The sequence below is a fragment of the Microtus ochrogaster genome, unplaced genomic scaffold, assembly GCF_000317375.1.
Source record: "Microtus ochrogaster isolate Prairie Vole_2 unplaced genomic scaffold, MicOch1.0 UNK16, whole genome shotgun sequence".
Taxonomy (NCBI): Eukaryota; Metazoa; Chordata; class Mammalia; order Rodentia; family Cricetidae; genus Microtus; species Microtus ochrogaster.
The window spans coordinates 5,518,058-5,524,710 of record NW_004949114.1 but is presented as its reverse complement, the minus strand read 5'-3'; positions in this window follow the sequence as shown (position 1 = coordinate 5,524,710).

Here is a 6,653-nt window from a genome sequence, read left to right as displayed (position 1 = left end):
CATTTCATTCAGCTCTTCTTTTAAATTTTTTTATATATTCTGTGAGAATTTCATACATGTAAATAATGTATTTTGATCATATCTCCCTGGTTACTTCCTCCAACTCCTTCTAGATAACCCCCACATTCCTGTCCCAAATTCATGTCTTAATAATTTAATGAATCCAACTAATAGCCCTGTGCACCCAGGTATGGGTTATTCACAGGATCCTGGTCAACCTATCAAGCTTCCTCCTCTAGTAACCATCAGCTGTCAATAGTTCCACAGAGAGAAGGGGGATATATGTGCCCTTTCTCCACCTATATTGGAATGTTGACTGGCTTGATCTTGTATTGGCCATATGCAGGTAACTATAGCTGCGATGAGCTCGTGGGTATAATGTCCCTACCATGTCCAGAAGACATTGTCTTGCAGCAGTGCTATCAAATTCTGATTCTTACCATGCCCCCTTCCTCATGTTCCCTGAGCCTTGTCGGGAGAGACGTGATACAGATGTCCCTTTGTGGTTGAGCACTCCACACACACTGCACTCCTCACTCTGTCCAGTTGTTAACCTCTCTGTCAGCTGCACAAAGACACTTCTGGTAATGGAGATGCATTAACCTATTGGTATAGATATTTGCATTTGGGAGGCAGTTTGATTCTATTTCATTTTAGCAATAGTAGGTTCACCCCTGGGGCTGGTGAGCTCTAAATCTACGTGTTCCTGGCCAGATTATGTATAAAACTAGAGCTTTCTCCCATGGAGTGGGAGCCTAAATCCTATTGTAAAGCAGTTGGTTATCTCTATAACATTCATGCCACTATTGCATTTTACTAGGGTGGTTATTATTATATTTCATAGGTTTCACAGAAAGCTGTCATTTTCTTCTTTTCTTTTAATGTTATGTTCTTCTATTGCTAGCTCCAGTTTCTCTTGACTGAAGATATAGAGTCAATATCATTGAAATTGCCATTGGATTTTGAATAATACTTTTTAAAAAATGCATATGTTCTTAAAAGTCAACTTTTTTTTTACTTGAAAAAGGGTATTTCTCAAAAACCGAGCTGTTTCAGCTGCTCTAGTTTTTTGACTCAGTGCCACGGATCTGAAGACTGATTTGCCATAGCTATCTCAGTAGCTACGTGTACTACAACACCCTTGATTTCCTTACTCTTACTCAACATTCATCTCTTCCATCATCTTTCTAAAACAGTGGTTTTTGCTTTCCACGGACCCACTGCTTTTTGGCATTACCAAAAATGGTTTTAGCTCTCACTATTGCACTAATATGGATGTCACTCTCGGATCTGTCTCTGTAGTCTTTGGCAATCTGAACCGTGTGAGGAGGTTTGAAACTTTCTTCCTTCCTAATTTTTTCCAGAGTGTTATGGAGTTTTATTTTTCTGATTTTTTTCCAGTTAACCATCTTTAATTTTCTTTCATATATTCCTTAAATGCATGTTTCCTGCTTTAGTTTAGATAGGCTGTGAGAGTCCCCTATGACTTCCTGTTGACATTTTGACCGCCTATTGTGAAATATTAAGAAGATTGAAACAATAGGATAAGATAAACAACAGTGCTAACTCTCAAGAAGTTTCAGCTCACTCCTGAAGCACAAACCCATAGTACCCTTGAAAGGAAAGTTAATATTTGCTTCTCTCCTTGCCCCTCCTTATGACAGCCCTTCCTTGTGCTCTGCCAACCCAGGCCTGGGGAATCTCTGGCCTTTAGCTCCTACATCTCATGAATTCCTTTGGATTTGTACTTTGCCAGCTTAGTCTCATTCCTAGACTGTTATCCATTCAGGTAATTAATCTCAAGTATTAATATCTGGTATTAGTAGAAGCGACACTCCATCTTTCTGGAATTCTGTCTTGCCTCAATGGACTCTGAATCCCAAAGGTTTGCTGGGTTATTAACTGAGTCTCTGTCAACACTGCATGAACATCGGTCTTCCTCTTTCTCAATGGCTAATCCTCTTCATAAGTTTGCTGTGCCAAGCACTATACAATGCGTGTGGAATCCACAGGTGACAAAAATATATCCTACCTTCAAATGGTTAAAAAGACCGTGAAGCCACCAATAGCAAGAGCTATAAGGAGCCAAACAAAAGATCTAGATCACATGACATACTTACTTGTGAACCATTGCTTGCATATTCATGCTCTAAGACTGTAAGTTCCTCATGGCAATCATGCCATCTTTTTGTCATTAATATCTTGCAAAATTATGGGCCTAAGTAATAGAGATGCCCTGTCGTCACTGACTTGGTAAATGAATGATGCTTGAAGGTGGAATGGCTGGTCTGCAGTGGGCTTGGTGAGCGGATATCTGTGGCATCTCTGCCTCAAAAGTCTCCTCTTGGACTGGTCCCAGAGATCCTGGAGTTCCAAAGGAGGGAGTAGGAGAAGAGTCATCCTCATGCTAACCCGTGAAAGTGACTGCTCGGCATGCACAGGCTGTGTCTCACTTCTGGGCAGACCTTGTGCCTAGCATAAAAGGGCTCCTGTGCCAGGCTCAGTACTCCTCGCCAGTCCCCAGCCTCACCAGTTTCGGTGCCTGCTCCTTCTGCAAACAGGTGAGTGCTAACAAGGAAGGCTGGGATGGAAAGGAGAGCTAACTGTACCAAGGGGGACAGAAGAAGGCCTGGAGGTAGTGAGACTACCTCCCAGGGTGGTGGGATTAGGGTGAAGTGTTCCTTAGTTTCATTTTGACCTAGGCCTGTGATGTCTCCCGACCTCTCTTGGTCTGGTTATATCTGGAGCAATAAGTACTGGAGCCATGACTGTTTCAGTTTGGGACAGAAAAGCAAATGGGGAAAAGTGGCAATGGGGGAGTGCACCAAACCAGGAGTCACAAGAGTTGGGTTGCTGGTTTCTGGGTCTTGAACATCTTACCTTCTAATCGTCTTCCAGGAAATGTTCTTAGCGAGGACAGGGTCTTGCTGGCAGGTATAGGAAAGATGGGTGCATCACAGTGAGATGCCTGAGTGTTGAGGAGCTCTATCTCAGAGCCCAGGTCTATATGGAATATGTATTAAGGAGTGCTGCAGAGGATGTGCAGAACCACTCACTGGTGGAAGAGGGAATATGAGAGCTTTACTACACCAGATTTCACTTCATATCAGCTGCCCAATTAGAGTCTTAAGCCTTGCTCATGGAAGAGCTTGTCTTGATGTCAGCATCTAACAGAAGAGGACAGATATATCTGCTTGACACCTGCACTGATGGTTTTTACATTTCTCTTTAGGTTTACAGACATCTTCCCAAAGATGTCCTGCCAGCAAAGCCAGCAACAGTGCCAGCCCCCTCCCAAGTGCACCCCCAAGTGCCCTCCCAAGTGCCAGACCCCAAAGTGCCCCCCAAAGTGTCCTCCTAAGTGTCCCCCTAAGTGCCCTCCTGCCTCTTCCTGCTGCAGTCTGGGTTCTGGGGGCTGCTGTGGTTCAAGCTCCGGGGGCTGCTGTGGTTCAAGCTCCGGGAGCTGCTGCAGTTCTGGTGGTGGCGGCTGCTGCCTGAGCCACCACAGGCCCCGCAGATCTCTCCGTCGCCATCGTCACAGCTCTGGATGCTGTAGCAGCGGTGGTGGCAGCAGTGGATGCTGTAGCAGCAGTGGCAGCAGTGGATGCTGTGGCAGCGGTGGCAGCAGTGGATGCTGTAGCAGCGGTGGTGGCAGCCAGCAGTCTGGGGGCTGCTGCTGACCTGGGTCATGAAGACTTCAGACAAGCAGTAAAGGAGGAAGCCATGTTCAGAGGACCTGCTCCTGCCTGCTATTCATCCCTTCTCTTCCTGTCTTCCATGTTCTGGGCTCTGAGATGATGAAATTTTGTGTGAAGCTTCAATTATCCCCCTAGCCACGCCCCCTTCTGTGATTCAAAATAAACTCTTTCCTACCAATCTTCATTGATCTTACTTGCTTTCCTCAGCATTCTCCCCAAAGGTAATTATTGGAAAGTGGGGTTCAGTGGTGGTCTTTTCTGGAAATAAGTCTGGTACAGAAATGTGGGTGAGGCCACACACATGCAAAGTTTGGCTGATGAGCCAAACCATTTTCAAACAGTAGGTAAAGCAAGTGTCCTATCCTGACTATAAGTTTCACATTAGCAATGTATCTTTTGATATTGGCGTGAACATAACTATAAAAGGCTGTATGAAAAGGAAACATACCTCTGAGAATTTCTTCTACAGTGGTAGATACATTTGGTGTGAAGAAGCAGGAGAGGGTGAGGCGAGGCATGTAGCCAGTCGCAGGTCACTGTCCGAAACACAACTTTCATTTTAGTTGGCTCCTGTTTTTGTGTTTGTTTGGTTTTGGTTTTGCATGGTTAAATTTTCTCAAATAAATGAGAAACAGATGGGAGAACCAACGAACTAGAAAATTTAGGAGAGTCTATCGGTTACATCTTTGTCACTTTGAAAAACACCTGAAAAAGCCAGTTAAGAAAGATGGCATATTTGGCTCACAGTGTGTGACTAAAGTCCACCATGATGGTGAAGGGAACTTGAGGTGGCTGCTCACGCTGCACATGCTACAACGAAGCAGAAAAAGAGGATGCTGATGGTCAGCTCGCCTCTCATTATTATTATTTTTTTTTATTGGTTTTTCAAGACAGGGTTTCTCTGTGGCTTTGGAGCCTGTCCTGGAACTAGCTCTGTAGACCAGGCTGGTCTCGAACTCACAGAGATCCACCTGCCTCTGCCTCCCGAGTGCTGGGATTAAAGGCGTGCGCCACCATCGCCCGGCTGCCTCTCATTATTCTTGTTGAGGATCCCAGACCATGTAATGATGTCACCCATAGTTGCATGAGGGAGGAGGCCCTATCCCTCTTCTGTTAAACACTCATAGACAAGTCCAGGGGTATGCTTCCATAGTGATTCTGACTTCCGCCAAGTTGACAATAAGGACTAACCATCATAGGCCACAGGTACACAGAGCAGGAGGCCTTTAGAAGAACTGTTTCCAAAGTTCTGGGTTCCTATGATCCTCCTTAGGGCCCCAACGTGTTTTCTCTGTAAAACCTTTCAGTGCTTTCAAATCATTTTCACTAGTCCTTTAAATATATTATTTTGAAACTTTGTTTTCTAAATCAGAAATTATGCTTCATAAGTTTAATTTGCCCAAGTTTACACAGCAAGAGTATGGGCCGCTCAGAGCCTCCCCACGCGCTCATTTCTCATTCCCTTATCTCCCAGGCACGGCTTTTCCACCCTTCCTCAGCAGTGAAGGGTGTGTCGAGGCTGTCATTAGTGATTCTTCCGTGACCCCTTAACCCGATGCAGCTTCCTCCCTGAAGACAATTATTTCACTCTGCTTTCATAATTTCCTTTTCCAGGGAAAGCAGTCTCTTGTTTACATGCTTCTCCGCTGTCTTTGTCTCTCCACTCTAACATACGCTTCAGGAGGGAAGGGGCTTGTTTTCCGGCCCACCGTGGCATCTTCTCTACCTAGAACGTGCTTGCTTTGTGTGGCAAACACAGCTTCCAAATGCACATCAGAGTCTACATCTGTCTCCCGAGCTTCTGGTTGATCATTATAAGATTATTATGAGATCTCATTAGTCAGAGATTCAAAGTTGACAGCATGAAATTCAGCACCTGCCTCCATTCAATAGATCTCTCTCATTCAAGGGAGAGATAGCATTACCTTTCCAGTGGAGGAAAGAAAAACACTCAATGTTCTTCCCCTTGCAAGCAGTCTTCACCAAATCCTACTGCTTCCGCCTCTCTTGAACTTGTCCACTCATCTCCATGTCAGCAGAGCAGATTTAAAGAGTTCAAGCTTTGTCTTTCTGGGCACTGACTGCTGAGCCTTGTGCTACACTTTTCTTGTCTGTTCTCCACACTGAAAACCCCATAACCTTTATAAACAAAAATTTGAGCCCAGCTTTACACTCTTAATTGTAAAAGGTAACAAGGTCTTGGTGTTTTTTGCTTTTGACTCATCTCTGCTCCATGGGGACACCAGGGCTTACTGTTCTTCTAGGAAAGGCTTGCATTACTTCTGGTTCTTGCTCAGCAACCCAGGGGCCCCAGTAAGCATAATTCTGAGAATTTGGATGCCACAACATTCAGAGATTTAGCTTGAGTGTCCTCTGCCTCCTTATCAGAATGTCACAGGACACAAGGCAGGAAGTTACTTCAGGAGGCTTTTAACTCTAAAGCCTGTAGTCTGTTTGGCTCCCAGTGATGATACATCTCTTTTCCGAAGAGAGGTGTTACATGGAGCCTACAGAGTGATATGAAATAATGACGGAGGTGGCATAATTCTAGCCATGCTATCACAGTGCTGTATTCTCTCTCAGGTAGGCCAGAGTCAGGCCTTCTTTCTATAGAACTCCCATCTCTGCTGCATGCTTTGTGCAGTGAGAGTCAACAATGTCCCTAACCCAAATGACACTCAGGCCACTCTCTAAGAATGTTTTTAAATCAAACAATTGCTATGCCCATTCACGCATGTTGTCTTGAGAGTTTTATTATGTCTTGAAACATTTTCATCAGTGATGTGCATCAACCAGATAGTTAGATATTAGTTAGTAAAATTCTGATTGTATGACTTGAAGTAAGATAAATTCAACTGTGCTTTAATATAGTCCTTGAAAGGGGGAGAGAAAACCAGTTGTCTATGTTCTAGGTTGTTGAAAAAATTGAGCCAATATGGGCGAATTATTTTAACA